Here is a 16,675-nt window from a genome sequence, read left to right on the forward strand (position 1 = left end):
GAAGTAAAAGAAATTTAATAAAAACCAAAACATTCAATGTGAGTAAAAGGCCATTAATAAAAATTTAAAAAAATCAATTAATTAATAAAGAAAAGGCTAAGATTAAAATAAGATTTACTATTAAAATTAACATCTCACAATGTGTCAAAGGTGAAGGAGAAGAGATTAGAAGAGATTTAAAAACGGACAGAGGGGATTCCTCTCTAATGTGAAAAGGCAAGTCATTCCACATTTTAGGAGCTGCGACTGCAAAGGCTCGATCCCCTCTAAGCTCACGCTGAGTCTTAGGAACCGTCAGGAACAGCTGATCAGCTGACCTGAGAGAGCGGGTGGGGGTGTAAGGGTGAAGCAGCTCACAGAGGTCAGATGGAGCAAGACCACTGAGGGCTTTAAAAGCAAATAACAGAATTTTAAAATGAATCCTAAAATGTACGGGCAGCCAGTGGAGTGAGGCTAAAATGGGGGAGACATGCTCATATTTCCATGTGCGGCAGCATTTTGAACCTTCTGGAGGTGAACAATAGTGGAGCCTCTAACCCCAACATAGAGGGCGTTACAGTGGTCCAAACTAGTAGTGACAAAAGAGTGGATTACTGTCTCAAAGTGCTGCCTAGAAAGAATTGGCTTTATTTTGGCCAACTGCCTCAATTGTAAAAAGCTTGACTTGACAACTAACCTTATCTGAGTGTCAAACTTAAGGTTGGTGTCGACTTTATGTGTGTGATGTGTGATGACTGGTTTACAATATTGTTCCAAGGAACCTAAAATTACAGTGGAGGTCAGAGGAGTGGAGTTACCAAAAACCAACACTTCTGTCCATTACCTCCCCACTTCCTTGTTAGTTACAATATTTGTTCTGCATTACTGTACTGCTTTGGAGCCTTTTGATATTAAGGTGAATAACACAGGTGAAAAATTAAGGTGAAAAAAGAGACAGATGCATTGACAGCAGTCGTGGCCACACTTTGGACTGGGAGTGTAAGAGCAAAGGAAACTGAATCCACTATGTTCTGTCCTGTAAATTTTTATTAAACACCACATGACACACATACGAGTCCTGTTTTAACTTTCAGGGCTGATGGTCTGCAGCCTGGCTTGTGTTCTACAGTGCAGCGCAGGTGCAGTCACTGTGCTGAGCCCGGCGTTATATTAATGACGCAGCCTTTCACACTGACCAGTGAGAAATAACCTTGAAAATGACTGTGCTCTTTGTGGTTCTCCTTTTTTCTTACCACCAAGCAAGAGACTAAACATATTTTCTACTTATCAGTTATCAGAAATCAGAAATGTCATGCAGTAATCAGAGGTTAGACAGCAAGAATGACTTTTGTATTTTTATCTTTTGTCAATCTTTTATCCAGCGACTACTAATTCTCATCGGGGTCTGGAGAGGGTGGGACCTGTCCCAGGAAGCACAGAGCACAGGCCTGCATGGGATGCCATTCCACACAAGCAAAAACAATTAAGATGGTCAGATTTGCCTCACTGTGTGATTTTGACTGAAAGATGAACTAAGCACAGTCTTGTGTGTATAAAAATGCGTAGATTCATTTAACTTTAACAATGAGATTCAGCAACATGACCTTATAGTGTTAATGATCGGTATCTTACTGGTATTAACTGAATTATGCAAAATTCTACATTATTCTATATTATTGCACCCAAATTGTTCATACTGACTAAATGTAATTACTGACATCCTGGACATACTGCTTTTTAGGTTTGAATTTAAAATGTTAGTAGACAAATTCATGCTGTCAATAACATCTCACTTGCTCACCCACTTTTAGATAAAAATACCCTTTGTGGTTTTTCTAGTGAAGCAGTGGGCCTGAGCTGAGGACCTGATGGTTGTGTGGTTTTCGCTCACTGAGAAGAGAGACACAAACACCCTGCTCTCAGTCGGTCAGTCTTCCTGTAAAATGCAGAGGTGAGACTGCTAGTGGAAAATTACTGACTGCAGCGTCAACAACACATATAAACAGCAGCACAAACAAAATGTTCCACAAATGCAGGACATCTGTATGCTTACAGCACACATCAGACACGCTGACCCTCAGCACTGAGCTCCTCCAGGCTCTGTGCTCTCCCTCTTCTCTTCAATTTCTACACAAATCACTGCTGCTCCAGTGAAGATCCTGAATTTTGCAGGTGATACTACTGTGTTTGCCATCATAACTGAAGGTGATGAGTCTGCCTACAGACTGGAAGTCGTACAGCTGACCATCCAGTTCTGAACTCACATTATCCCAAATGTCCACATGCTTAGACTCCTCTCATCATCAGGGAGGAGCGTCCCTTGGCACTGTAGAGTAGATGGATGAGAGCAGGCTGATAACAAGGCTGTCATCAATTTTATGTGACACCTCTCACCCCCCCAGCAGACTATGGAGGCCCGTAAGGGCAGCTCCTTCAGTAAGAGACTCAGACACCCGGCGTGTGACAGAACGGTACCGCAGGTCATTGGGCCCCACAGCAGTCAGGCTTTATAATCTGCACTCTGCTCATTGAACTTTTCCCCTGTTCACTGTCTTCTGATACAGTTTCTATCTGCTGCTGATCTGCAATATTGTTCCTCCTTATTCACTGATGTGCAGTGTTGCATTGAGCCAGTGCATTATGCCCTGTGTGGCAGCTTCCTTTGGGAGGCTAATATCTGGCACATGAGCAATAATGTTACATGCAATAGGATTGTGTATAAGTTAAGGATTGTGTATAAGTTAATTTTAATATTCCTATAATATTCCTCTGTATGTAATATATTCTTATTTTTTGTTTCTATTATTACCCTATATTTATATATACATCCATTTCTTTTACATTCATAATGATGTTGTTTGTTGTTTTGTGCCCCACTGCTCTTGTAACAAGCCTCAGTCTTGACTCTCCCTTTTAAGGTCTTGGCCTTAAATCACACTCGATATAGGTGGTGTCGTCCCCATCACCCTGACCAGGATACATGCTGTAAGATTAATGGATGGTGTTTATCTGTGTGATGAAAAAGAATGTGAATAAAACAAAAATGTACCATTATAAATGGGAGCCCTAGGATGTGTGGTGGTTAGAGATGTGGACTGATGAGAATTTTGCTTTTCTAAAGTTCTGTTGTGAAAACTGTACATTCCGTTCCATGTACAGTAGTGATATGTAGCAATCATGTGCTCCAGTCAAATGTCCAGCTGCATGAATAATAATGGTGGCTTGTTTGGATAAAATAACTTAGGCTGAATACTTGAAAGCGTGACCTGGGTGAGGTAGAGAGGAAACAGGGTCTTACAAGAAGCAGATATTGTTCTGTCTGTGTGGTTTTTACTCTTTGCAAAGTGAGTCCAGCACAGTGCAGTCAGTGGGTCAGTCTTCCTGAGCTGCATCTAACCAGTGGAAACATCTGCAGCACTGCAGAGAAGCACTCAGCAGACAAACAAACCCAAACAGCTTACAGCTGTATGTCACTTTTGGACAGAGGTGGACAAAGTACACAACTTCACTACTTGAGTTAAGTATAGATACTCCTCGTCAAATAATACTCAAAGTTTTTCAGTTAATTTTTTACTTCAGTTAAAGTACTGGAGTATTTGCATCTAAAAATACTTAAGTATTCAAAAGTACATTATGTTTTAAATGCAAGACATTTTTCAGAACCTAATGACTCCTGAACACCCCACTGAATACACTGACTGGCTTGTACATCTTGTAGAATAAAAAGCTTGTGGAATATGATACAATGACTATAGAAACACAACTGACATAACAAAAGTACAGCCATTGTCATTTTCATCTTATTTAACACCCCCCACCCCACTCACACAAAAGAGCATGGTAGTGTTCTTACAGAGCCGTAGCAGTGTGTGTGTGTGCATGTGTGCATGTGTGTTTGTGTGTGTGTGTGTCTATGTGTGTGTGTGTTTGTGTGTCTGTGTATGTTTGTGTGTGTGTCTATGTGTGTGTATGTTTGTGAGCCAAGTAACAAGACAGGGAGCAAGAAACAAAACTCCTCTTTCTTAATTATCCACATCGTTATTAACGACACAGGTATATATACAGGTACATATACAGGTACATGTATATACTCAAAAATACATCCAGAACACACAATTAAATGAAAAACGTAATTTAAGAACACTTGAAATTTTCATTCAGTTTCTTTCATCTGTTTAATATAATCGATCAGTCCCTGTGCGTTTGCCCCAAACCATTCAGCATGGTACACAAGGGAGACAAGTAAGCATGTGTGACATCAAAGAACTGATTGCAGCAACTCAGCCTTTCCACAACATTAAAGCCGCTTATTCCCCCCCATGCCATGAAGAAATAATCTCTGTGGCTCCCCTCTCCCCCTCCCTCAGCCCCCAGTCTGGCTTGAACATTTGCACTTCCAGTAAAAATGCGCCCCAAACACACTGACACCAAACTCAGCACCGGTGCTCCGTAAAATCCCGTGATTCAGTCTCAGAAGCACTGGCTCCCCTGCCCTCCTCTGAACATTATTAAAGCTACACCCTGAACACTCTGTGTGACTGACATGAATGAGAAGCATCTTTATTCATAATCTCTGTAGCGGAGGTCAGAATACAGAGTGTCATTATTCCCGTCTTTCTTCTGTCTCCTGGGTTTTGGCTTCTTAAGGTTCAGGGCAGCGTAATTCAGTGTGTCCTCGTCATGGCACTGTGGAGACAAAGATGGCAGAATTGGATGGATCAAATCGGTTTGCTATTACCTATTTTCACAAATAGCACTTAAAATGCTGATCCCAGGATGGAAATCAGTCTGAGGTTCATTTGTTTTACTGACGATTTGTAATTTGAAATATTTATTACATACTTGCTTGCGTGACCATTCCACTTTTGATATATCACTGTTCTTTTCATCTGTTTAAAATATATAACACATCAATATATTATTTAATTTCGCACGGTATCATACCGTGGTCAGATAACATTCCGAATTTTCAAGCAATCAACATCCTTTTTGTCTCAAAAATGAAAGTAAAAATGACTTCTGTCAATTTAAGTGTGCATGTTTGGATACGTGTCATTTGTTCTCATATATCATATATAATAAAATTGCTATAAAGGAGATCTTGGTAATAAAAGTTATTGATATGCAACTTATTGCAACATGTATATTTCAATAGATTTTGCAAAATATGAAAGATATAATACAAAAATGTAAATCTTACAGTACAAAAAGGTTTATATAAATAAGGTGAGATTTAATAATGGATTTTAAAACTGTATTACCTGCAAGAGTGGTTTTAATATGAAAATGTTATCTATCATAAAACAATTTTATATTTCTATAATTTGTTAAAATCTACATTTTGTCCTTCTGAGTGCATAAAGCCGGGCAGCGTACCTGCACAGTGTGTACAGGTCAGTTTACATCTTATACAAATGAGAGCAACGTTCAGAATAATGCTGCAAGATAAAACTATCAGCAAGCCAGAGTGAAGAGGATCCAGCAGCTTCTGAAAGCCTGTAACAAAGAGATAGATTTCAGCATAATGATATAGAGACACATTTCCCATTTGCTTACATTACATTAGTTAAAGATCAAATCGATAACACATTACAGCAGTTGTTTTGTAAATAGTCCATTTTTAACATGAACTTCTAGTATTTTGCATTTTAACAATTTATATTAATATTTGAAATAATTATTAAATTAGGCTCCGGACCCCCCGCGACCCAATAGGATAAGCGGTTTGGAAAATGGATGGATGGATGGATATTAATATTTGAAATAATTATTAAATTAGGCTCCGGACCCCCCGCGACCCAATAGGATAAGCGGTTTGGAAAATGGATGGATGGATGGATAATTATTAAATTAACATCTGTGTAATTTAATTTAAGCACTTAAATTAGAAAATTCATTACATTAAAAAAAGAAATAAATGTCTTAATAGCAGAATAAGCTAAATAAAACTTTGAAGCAGATATACTCTCCACACTGGGTGCTACCATCTATATCCAGCTGTGTGCCGTTCCCAAACAGCATCTCCCCACACTGGGTGTTACCATCTATATCCAGCTATGTGCCGTTCCCAAACAGCATCTCCCCACACATGGCCACAGCGCAGTAGTAAGTCCCAGCATCGGAGAGGCTGAGGTTCCCCTTGGGGAGGCTGTAGACGCAGCTCCGTGTAGGAGATCCAGCCTCAGGGCTCTTCTCACACTCATCACTGCTGTTTCCATGGCTGTAAATGACTCCAGGAAGGGATTCTCCTGATCCATGTCTGAACCAGTAAACACTGTGTTCTCCTGCACAGCTCCCAGTCTCTATCGTACACTGCAGGCTCACAGAGTCTCCTGGCTGCAATGTGTCAGACACAGGCTGCTGTACCACAGTCCTGCTGTTGGAGTCTTTACCTGAAAAGCAAAATAGTCATGATGACAGCCCTTTGAGAATAACAATGGAAAATACAGATCCTCAAAAATTGTTCTTACAGATTTTTGGGAACTGAATCGATGTTCTTCTAGCCATCCAAGAAATCAGTAACTTCTTGGAGAACAGCTGACATTCTTCTCTCTTTTTATTGTATTACTGCTTATTAGTATATATCAGGTAACACTATACATTAACTGCACCTACATAATACCTAAATAAAAATTATATGATAATAACAAACATTATAATCATATAATGTCTTGTATTAATGTATGAAGGTAGATGAATATAATTAATTTCAATTCAAAGAAATGAAGTGTGTAAAGTGTACTTTATATTTTCATGATTTTCGTGACTTTACATTTGGTTTATGTTGCCCCTTTTCCACAGGAAGGTATTTATTGTTTTTGCATATTTAGCTCTTGATGTGTTTTGGTATTTTTGAGCATTTTGCTGTAGTACCTGCATAATTTAATTCAAGAGCCGAAGAGCTGTTTGCCCATTACTAGTTTGTCTATCTTTTAACATTAAAGAAAAAGTATACATAGTAAAAGGAATTACTTGGTTTCGTAGTTCCTCCTATTTATTTTCTTATGCACACAAAAGTAAGTTTTTCCGTTCAACCATAGCACTACAGCGAAAAGCAAAACGTCATGGCAAATACAATTATGCTTTATTCCAATACACATTGCTAATTTTTCATTATTATTACATTTATTCAGCATAATATCTTCAAAGGTTTCATGATTTAATTTGCAATCTTCTGGCCTGAAATCTTTTCCTGCTACACTGAAGACTCTCTCAGCGTGTGCAGAGAAAGCTGCAGCCAAAGGGTTGGCATCCTCTGATAAACATGGTTGGTTCAGGTATCGGTGACATTATGTGAACCTTTCATGGCAGGAATAGGGACTAGTTTGACTTTTGATGCAGGAAAAGTGTTTGGGACGTTTCTTAGGTTAGAAACTGCCGTCACTGCAGCCAACACTGACTTTTAAGGAGAGACACTCAGCTCTTCCTATGAGCAGATCCACCATGGTGCACAAAATGACAGTATAATTATTATTTTAGGTGACACTTCAAATGTTGCATTATTTCATTCTTTACAAAACGACATTTTTATAACAATGATGTATAACAATGTTAATGTGTTTATGTATAATTCATATTTAAATTAAAGTTCATATTTTAGTTAAAAGCTACACCTACAGTACGTATATGAACTTGAATTTGAATCCAAACCCTTTTTCGTTCTTCTTCTTTAAATTCAAATATAAATTTCAATGCCACAACCTGTTTTCAACCACAATTCAAATGTAATTCAGATTAACAAAATGAACTGAAATTCAAGTTCATATATGTATTCAAAATCCTGAATTTTAGGATACGTATTTGAGAATTTCATTCTCAAATCAGTTCTGAATGGTGCACATCCCTAGTTCATATGTTAAATCATGCATTTTTTTTTTCAGAGTGAATACACACTGACTGCTCAGATAAATAACGTCAAAAATAATTTTCTTTTGTTGCTTAAGATTTTTGCACAGTCCTATACTGTATATAACAACTCAAACATTTTTTTATGTTATTTGTTTTAAAGAGGCTGCAATGTGTAACATTAACATCTGTATAAAGAGAAGGTTAGGCTTTTGGCTGACAGCAAGCAAAATGCAACAAATTGTATAATAATAATAATAATAATAATAATGAATGATTTTTGTTTGATGTTTAGAAAAACATTTATGGAACAAAGCAGACAATAAGGTATCTTTGCTAATTTTATATTGACAAACAACTAAACTGTCAAAATTATTTTGCAGGGAATAATCTTACTGACATTATAATAAAGCAAATATGAAAATAGTTGGAATCTCATTTACCTGTGATTATGACAAAGGTTCCATTCCCGAAGGTGACCTCATGAAGAAACACAGCAGCACAATAATACACTGCAGAATCTGACGGCTCCACGTTAGAAATAGTGAGGTTAAAACTCCCCTCTGCATTCAGTAAGGAGTAACGTTTTATGCTTTTATATTCCTTGTAAAATTCACCAGGTACGTAGAGAAGTGCTTTCGCCATGGGCTGGGGCTTCCGACCAACAGCTTGCTTAAACAAAGTAACAAAAGTTGTTTCTCCTTGACAGAAGCATGTCAGGGTCACACTGTCTCCAAGCTGAACCCTCATCAGGTGACTGGGCTGAACAACATCTGTAGTCAGTGCAGTGTCTGCAAAAACAGAAAAACAAAAAAAATCATAATCAAATAAGACATATAATAGTAATCTAAATAACTATTAACTATGATGCAGATTAAATGGCCAAATTCCACTGATCACATCATACAGATAAATGAAAATATTAAAATCCCAAAATAATTTATATTATAGGGCCTTACTAATGAAAATGAGAAGACCAAAGAGTCTGAACATTTTTGTGCTTCCACTGTTTAGAATAAACTGCTCTGCTGCTAAGTGAGAGATCATGGTCGTGGTCGGGATGAAAGGGCAGGAAACAGAGAGGAAACAGAGAGACACACATCAGGCTGATCTGATTGGCTGTTCACATGGGAACTTAAGTAACAGTGAAAAAGCATTTTAATGTGCACTTACATGACGTTTATTAATTTACTCCTTAACATCCAGTTAAAATGAGAACAATTAGATAAACAGGAGCAGATACTGAGCATATAAAGTTCTTTGTACAGAGTGCTGAGATACTGTGGGAGAGCATTTGCTAATCATCTCTCTCAGACAAGCTCAGCACAGTATGAGTCTGTTATCTATCTGATATTAGACAGTCTCTCATACAGTAATAATAATTGATACTTTATTGGTCCCTGTGGAGAAATTGTCTTAACTTCTCTCTCAACTTGCTCTCTTTTTTTTAGAGTAAACAGAGTAAGTTGTCTGCGAAGGGCAGCCACCCATAGTGATGCCCAGTGAGCTGGGGGTTAAGGGCCTCGCTCAAGGACGCAGAGATGTGCTGTGGCTGGGTTTGAACCAGCGACCATCTTATTACAAGCACACAGGCATTAGATCTTCTAATCACACTTAAAAGGCAGATTAAATGTTCTTTCCACCATGCAAACAGAATGTAAATTGTAGCTTTACTGCTTAGATTTACATTCACACATTTGCATTTAAAACAAGCATTTTAAGTGATGTACATGAGAGTAAATGGTGAATCAGTTTATTTGCCACTCTACACATTACATTGGCGCCCATTATAAGTAACTGTACAGTGACATTGCAGTTCCTCAGTTGCTTTGATGCATTTCTGGAATCACCCTTAACATCTGCAAAACTGTAAGTGCATTTCCCAAAACAATTCGTGCAAACAGCACCACACAGATGGACTGTCTACAAAAAAAGTCATAGAGGCCACCAGCAGCCCGAATACCACACCGTAAGGCCGTATGTTAGGATGCTCTCTATGGCAGAGCGGTAGGAGGCCACCAGCAGCCCGCATACCAGACCGTAAGGCAGCATGTTAGGATGCTCTCTATGGCAGAGCAGTTGAAGGTCCCGATCAAGAAATCCGACAAGTTTCCCCAATAAGCCAGTAACCCCGCTTCATAGAACAGGCCACAGGACTGGTTTTGGTGAGATAGTCCGAGTAGTAGGTAGAAATCAGGATGGAGACTGAGTGTGGGTCTAACAGGTGAGCAGATGTAGGACAGAATGTAGAGCCCTCTGGTGGAGTGCCTGTGCATGACTGAATGTATGGTTTGGGTCTGATGGTCTGAATAGTTGGTAGAAATAGGCACCTTCCTACCTGATGTGGTAGGTCTAGATAAGGGGTCACCAACATGGTGCCCCAAGGATGCCCCCAATGACCACATGAGTTGCCCGTGGACCTGTTCTATAAAATAGCACAACTCACCAGCGAACATCATCTAAAATTTTATTTTGTCCTGTTTCTAATCTATCACATTTGCATTTATATAGATTTGAAATTGAATATAAAAAAGCATTTAAAACATGTTTATCATGCATGAAGTTTAGACATGTTTAGGAGGGCGTTTAAAACTGATATCAAACTTCGTATGGCTCAGTACCCGTGAAGTAGCTCTCCGTTTTAAAAAGGTTGGTGACCCCTGGTCTAGATCTTGCAAGTTTGTTTGTACTGGCTGTGTGAACATACTGTAGCACTGTTAAGAATATGCAACACAGCCTGAGTTGGGGATCTGCTGTATGCATCAGTAATATAATGCTTTGTCCTTTTCTAGGCTGTTCATTAAGACATAAAGCCTGAAAGTTTTCTGAATGGCATTAATGAAATTGAGCACTGCCCCCACCTGCTGGCCAATTTATTAAAACATTGAAATCGCTGTCTGCACAGGCTGACGTGTCATTTAAGTCTGATAATTTTCTATGAGTCAAACGGCAAGAAAATGACAAGAAGTTAAAAACATGGAGTTAGATGAAGGAGAAAAGATTACAAATTTGAAGATTATGAAATCAGGACATGTCAGCTAAGTCAGCCAAGGTGGGTCTTAAACATATGGACGGAAGTATGAGCGCTAAACTTAAACGGGTTCACTTGTAACCGCTGCCACCAAATTTCGTTAAATTGCTGGGGAGGTCCAGATACATGAGACAGGAATAGAAGGATTATTCTTTATTAATATACAGACGAGGGTTACAACCCTCCCTAGGGCAATAGAAGGGGATACCTGCCACGGGACATTCTAAAACGCTTAATGTGAAAATGCGTAACGCAACTTAATGTATTAAAACAGTCACCACAAATCACCAAATTTCTCGCGAATGTATCTGGCCATAAAGACTTACCTGACAAGAAATCAAAACCGAAATGCTAGGAATATGGACTTTAAGCCTTTTCTTTATGGGCGTCAATGGAGGGGAAAACGCTTGACGTAAGATGAAGTCCATATTCCTAGCATTTCGGTTTTGATTTCTTCCCTGGCATGGGTGACGGGTACACCACGTTCCCAAAGCCACGTTAGCCTCGAGCGAACTGCCCGGAGAAACCGCTCACACCAGCGCTGCAACCCGATCTCCTCCCCTTTTAAACACACATTTCTATGGCGTTAAATTAGTGCCAAAAGTCGTGCGCATAAAAACAGAAAATCCATGCTCTCTACGCGCTCGCGATTGCACAGCACTCACTCACTCGCTCGCCGTTAAATTAGGGCCAAAAGTCGAACCACGCGCGTGCGTGTGCTCGAGTGCTGAAAACCCATCCCCTCTACGCGCTCGCGTCTGCACAGCACTCGCTCGCTCGAATTTCCCGCTTCGTCTTACCGTATATAAAAGAATGGGCCAATGTACGGTAAATTGCATTGTGAATAAAATTTCTTAATACAACATCACAAAGCCAATTTAATAAATTCAAATCCTGGGAAGAACGCTCCTCAGATATTAGTTCTCGGGTTAGTGTTAGCAGACTATAGGCGAAACCACCTTAAGTGCTATCTGTTAATGTTTATTAAATTAGCATTAAAATGGAGAGGTTTATAATATCTTTTGTCCTTGTAGCTGCTAAATACACTCATTATTAAAGCCATAAAGTTGTCTGCCTACTACATTGGAATCTCCACTGAGTAAGTGTTTTTGATGGATTTTATTTAACTTTATTATACTCTGGTCCTTAGATCTAATGTCATACTTCTTCACTTATATTGTTTGTGAAAAGGTTTACCACGGTCAAACAGAGCAGCCACTACATCATCATACATGAACAAGCACCTCACAAAACAAAAACATTTCATTTTCATAATTAAAACTTTTGAATGGTAGGCCTAGTGTGTGGATCAGAGACAAGATCTTGACACCTCATTAACTATAATTTGTTCTGTGAACAGCTCAGATACCACCTTCTCGAAAGTCTTCTGCATAAAATAGAAATAGGATTCAGCGCGACTCCACTAAATTTGGATTACCTGGAGTTCCTTTGTCATCAGGAGCTGTATCTTCTGCAGGCCCTGTCTAATCACATTGAAGTACCTCCTGCTATCACCCTGGCTTTGCAAGAGCTCTTTGACCTTGTGAGGGCACATCTGGAACGTCCAGCCCCATGTGTCACACAGGAAGTCGCTGCCACCAATAGACGACCCAAGATTTTGATTGAAGAACAATGTTTGAAAGAAATGCTCCATACTCAACTTCCTGTGCCTTGCATAGCCACACTGATGGGTGTTTCAAGAAGAACAATCTTAAGAAGAATAAAAGAGTATGAGCTCTGTGTTAGGGAACTTGACAATTTGGTTTCTTCTGTCAAGAATGATCTACCAAATGCAGGCTACAGGATAGTCAATGCAGGCTGCAGTCAATGGGCTACAGGGTTCGGTGGAGAAGAGTTGCAGCCTCCATGCATAGGGTTGATTCCATGCGCATCATATAAAGGTTGTCAAGTCTTGGCTGTGTTGTACGCAGAATGTACCAGGGCCTTTGTCTCTAGTACACGTGGACACAAACCACAAGTTGATCCGGTTTGTATTACCAGCAAATTTATTTGGAGTAAACCCTGGGTGGATTGGTGTGAGGTGGTGGTGGGGCTTTGGAGAAGATTTCCTGCCGATCAACACTAGCAACTTATATCTATCTGTCATGGAGGTCTCGGGACTCACAGATATTCAGAGACATGTGGATAGTTTACCAGTGGTTTTCAGCAGGAAATAGTTATTACTACAAATTGTCACCCCCCCCCCCCGCCCCCCACAGAAACTGGATCTGGCTATAGTGGGAAAATCTTTTTTTTTTTTTATTTGTGAGAACTTGAAAGCAAAACAAAACTTGGAAAAAATATATGCTCATTCACCAATTTTCTAATCTGGGGTCTAAAGTGGTCAGGCTTGCAAGTGTATTTGGTTATTTGTCTATCCTAGCCTGTTGCAGTGTATATTTCCTGTATATTTTGCATGTAAAAAATGTTGTTTGTTATGTCAGTGCTTAATATTATCATGTAGTCTTCATGAACTTTCTTCATCTTGGCCAGGGACTGCATTTGAAAAGTAGCCACTTGACTAAAATTGGCACATTTTCAGAAATGCCAGCAACAATACTGATAATGAACACCCCTCTAACTGACTCTCAGTTGGTTTAGAAAAAAGACTTTTAAGAGAAAAGAAAGCCTTCCTTTGGTTTTGCATTTTTCTCTTTTTTGTTGGCTGTGCACAATATATTAGAAGAATACCTTACAATTATATTAGTTAAGAAATAACAGATTGCGTATATACAATATTAAGGTGATAACAACAACCCTCACTGTCTCTAGGTGCTGCTTCAGACAGGGCATTCTGCAGCAGGGACACCACCCGTCGTGCAGCATCCAGCAAATCTCCCTATCACAACAGCCCACATAACAGAATAACATTAGTGTATGATTCAGTAGGGCTAGTCCAGGTCTGGAAAGTAGTTGGGCCAGATTTTTAAACCAAGAAATTTAGCTGGGCCAGACATTTTCAGCGGCCCAGTAAGCAACAGGTAATGGCATTTTAAACAAACACAAATCAAGGTACATTATTTTAAAAAACTACAACTGAACAGAATCTGAGAGCAATATTTTTTTTCACTTCTGAAATGAGAAAAATATTTTGGTCGTATCTGACCTAGACGCATCCCAAAGAAAAAAAATGCCTATTAGATGGTAAACAGACATAAAGAAAAAGGGAAAAATCGTCTATAATCATCATCCGCTTATACTGTGGTGATCCATTTCACCCACACAGGCATGATCACCATTAGCGGTTTCCACATTATTGTCGAGGTGACTATTCACTTTACCTCTGCTTTCTCCGACATCTTCCTGATTCTGCCGCCAACAAGGGGCTCATAGGGTGGAGACTGAGGGTGTTAAACAGACCAATCTTTTGTCACTGAATGCAACAAATAATGTATTTATCTGTCAAAAGTCCAGCACCAGGAAAAGCAACAGAGTGACAGTAGAAACTGTAATAATAATGGAAGTGCGCCGCCCTACAGGGAAGGAGGAGTGATGGGAGTCCCGGTGGTGGCTAAGCGCGCGTGGGGAGAGGCGTCGTACTGTGAGGCTTCATGAACTTCCGATGGGGCAGTGCTGTCATACAGCGGGGAGCCTGAGAGGGGCACTGTGGCCGGGTGCGAGAGCCCTGGGTAATGAGTTGTAGAGCTGCGCAGTGTCACGATCGGGTACAAGCAGGCAGGCGATCGTGCGGGCAAGGCGTGCAAGGAGCAAGCGGACAGGCAAAAACGGGAGTTTAATTAGGAAGCGCGGACGGGGAAACATCTCACGCATACAAACATCAATGACAGACACTGGACTCAGGTAAGACACGGACTGAAATACACAGGACTGAGCAAATTAACTAGATACAGCTGGGTACAAATCGGGAGAAAACACGTGGGTAATCAGGGGGCGTGGCACACAGGAGGAGCGGACGAGCCGGGCATGACACGCAGGAACTGAGAGCCCAAGCTGTTGGACATTCCACTGGACTAGGAGACTGGGGTGAGTGAGGAGGAGCTCATTGACCACAAACTGGGATACTGGCTGTGTGTGAGCAATGGGGTGGAGATTAAGGAAAGACGTTAAATCAGCATGCAGTGTTGCCTGGAAACAACAACAAATATACTAGTGTCACTGTACTAAAACAATATCAAAATAATGCCTATTTTTTATTCATTTTACTTGTAGAGTGCAAAGTACAAAGGAAAACAAAGAGTAACTATGGCGAAATAAATCAAAGCATGTCCCAGAATGATGGGCCTGAATGGATCAGGACAGAAGAAGGCGAAAGTCCTGTTAATGAGGTGAGACGATGCAGACACAGGCCAGGATGTGGGTATAGGCGAGAACAAGAGGGAAGACGGGGGCCCGAGACTCAGCATGGGGACAGGTGGGGGAGGGGAGGCACGGGCTCACCTGGAGCTGCTCCCGGAGGTGCCGCTATGACTCATGGGTAACATGCCGGAATGGGACGGCACCTGTAGGCTGGACCAGTTGTCATGGGAGGGCAACATGGACAGACAGGTAGACGAGCTGTCTGAATAAGCAGCTGCAAGTATAAAACAATAAATGAAGCAGGTATGTGGTGGGCAGTGTTACAGCGTCCTTAATATGGTCAATACAGAAAAGGCATGTTATCATGTTATGTATATACTGCCTCCAGTTACTTAATGCCTAACTTTAATACATTGATTGATTTGTTCACTGCTGCAGCCTGTGTCAACTTTCCTTTCAGACAGATGTAAAGTCCATTCTGTTTTTGTTCTGTGTAGTTTTTTTTGAACAGCATATGGCTGAATTCTGTTAAACCTCAGACTGAAGAAAATTGTGTTAATTGAAAAGCAAATATCAAAAACTCAGTCTGCAGGAATGTTTTTCTAAATATTTCTGTGGACTTTTGGAAATTTCACGAAATTCCATTGCTCCATTACATAAACACTGAGTGAGATTTCATTCCCATTACTGCAACGTATGAAGAGGATTATGACTTATTACTTTAGGTTATCGGACTGAGTGAGTTTTGGAAATTTGCTCTTCGATAACTGAAGCAGTGCTGTGAATGCAGAGGTTATATGCGTCGCATATCAACAGAACTGTATGTTTATGTCTTGTCTTAATTATTTTGATTAAATGTCTAACTATTCCCAATATGTGTGAACATACTTGGCCAAATAAAGCTGATTCTGATTCAGTCAGAGGGTAATCGTCGGTGTGCTGTACTATCGTGGTGACCCACACAGAGAGCTTAGGACCATGATTTCAGTGTGTGCTTGTGTGAGGGGACAGGCAGGGCGGCGGCTCACTGGGTGATGCACTCCTGTGGGTATAGGGGCTGGGATAGGGGGCGGAGCAGTTACTCCTCAAGGAGGAGTAACAGTCACAGCCGTGGGGGGAGGAGAGGGAGAGGGTGCTCCCAAACTGGGGGTGTGGGTTTGATGAAGAGCAGAGAGACCCTGAGCCTGGGATGAACCAGCTGCCTACTGAAACGAAAGCGGATAAAGACAGAAACTAGAACCTCAAACTAAACAACACAAACAACAATATCAAGTTATATTCAATCATTAAACCGTTATATATTTAATCTAAACAATAGTAATAAATATCGTTCCGATTCAAAATATCATTTACGGGTGAATCTTATGACTTGCATTGGGAAACAGGAAACGGGCCAAGCTGCAGGGCCAGTTCAAAGGCATAGTGCGAGGCGCCCAGAAAGGGGGCGAGGTCTGGGCGGAGTCAGCTAAAGAAGAAAAAGGCCTGACCTTTTTCTGGATGCTGTGGACTGTGTTTGTGTGTGAGCTGCAGCTGCATGTTCCTTACATTTTTTTTATTAACACC

At 40.3% G+C, this 16,675-nt stretch overlaps 1 long non-coding RNA gene across 2 annotated transcripts in view; it reads right to left on the reverse strand.

The window, feature by feature from the left end:
* Positions 1-4,378: 4,378 nt before the first annotated feature.
* The window catches only part of LOC125721219 (uncharacterized), a 73,272-nt gene continuing 60,975 nt past the window's right edge, over positions 4,379-16,675 (reverse strand). Inside the window, exons 1-4 of one of the 2 annotated variants that reach the window (XR_007385732.1) lie at positions 6,021-6,368; positions 5,356-5,475; positions 4,822-4,868; positions 4,379-4,665 (exon numbers count right to left, since the gene is read on the reverse strand). This is a non-coding gene — a long non-coding RNA (uncharacterized LOC125721219). Of the gene's footprint in view, positions 4,666-4,821; positions 4,869-5,355; positions 5,476-6,020; positions 6,369-16,675 lie in introns of those variants that run through there. The other variant, XR_007385734.1, reaches the window with a different exon arrangement.

The sequence above is a fragment of the Brienomyrus brachyistius genome, unplaced genomic scaffold (assembly GCF_023856365.1).
Source record: "Brienomyrus brachyistius isolate T26 unplaced genomic scaffold, BBRACH_0.4 scaffold32, whole genome shotgun sequence".
Taxonomy (NCBI): Eukaryota; Metazoa; Chordata; class Actinopteri; order Osteoglossiformes; family Mormyridae; genus Brienomyrus; species Brienomyrus brachyistius.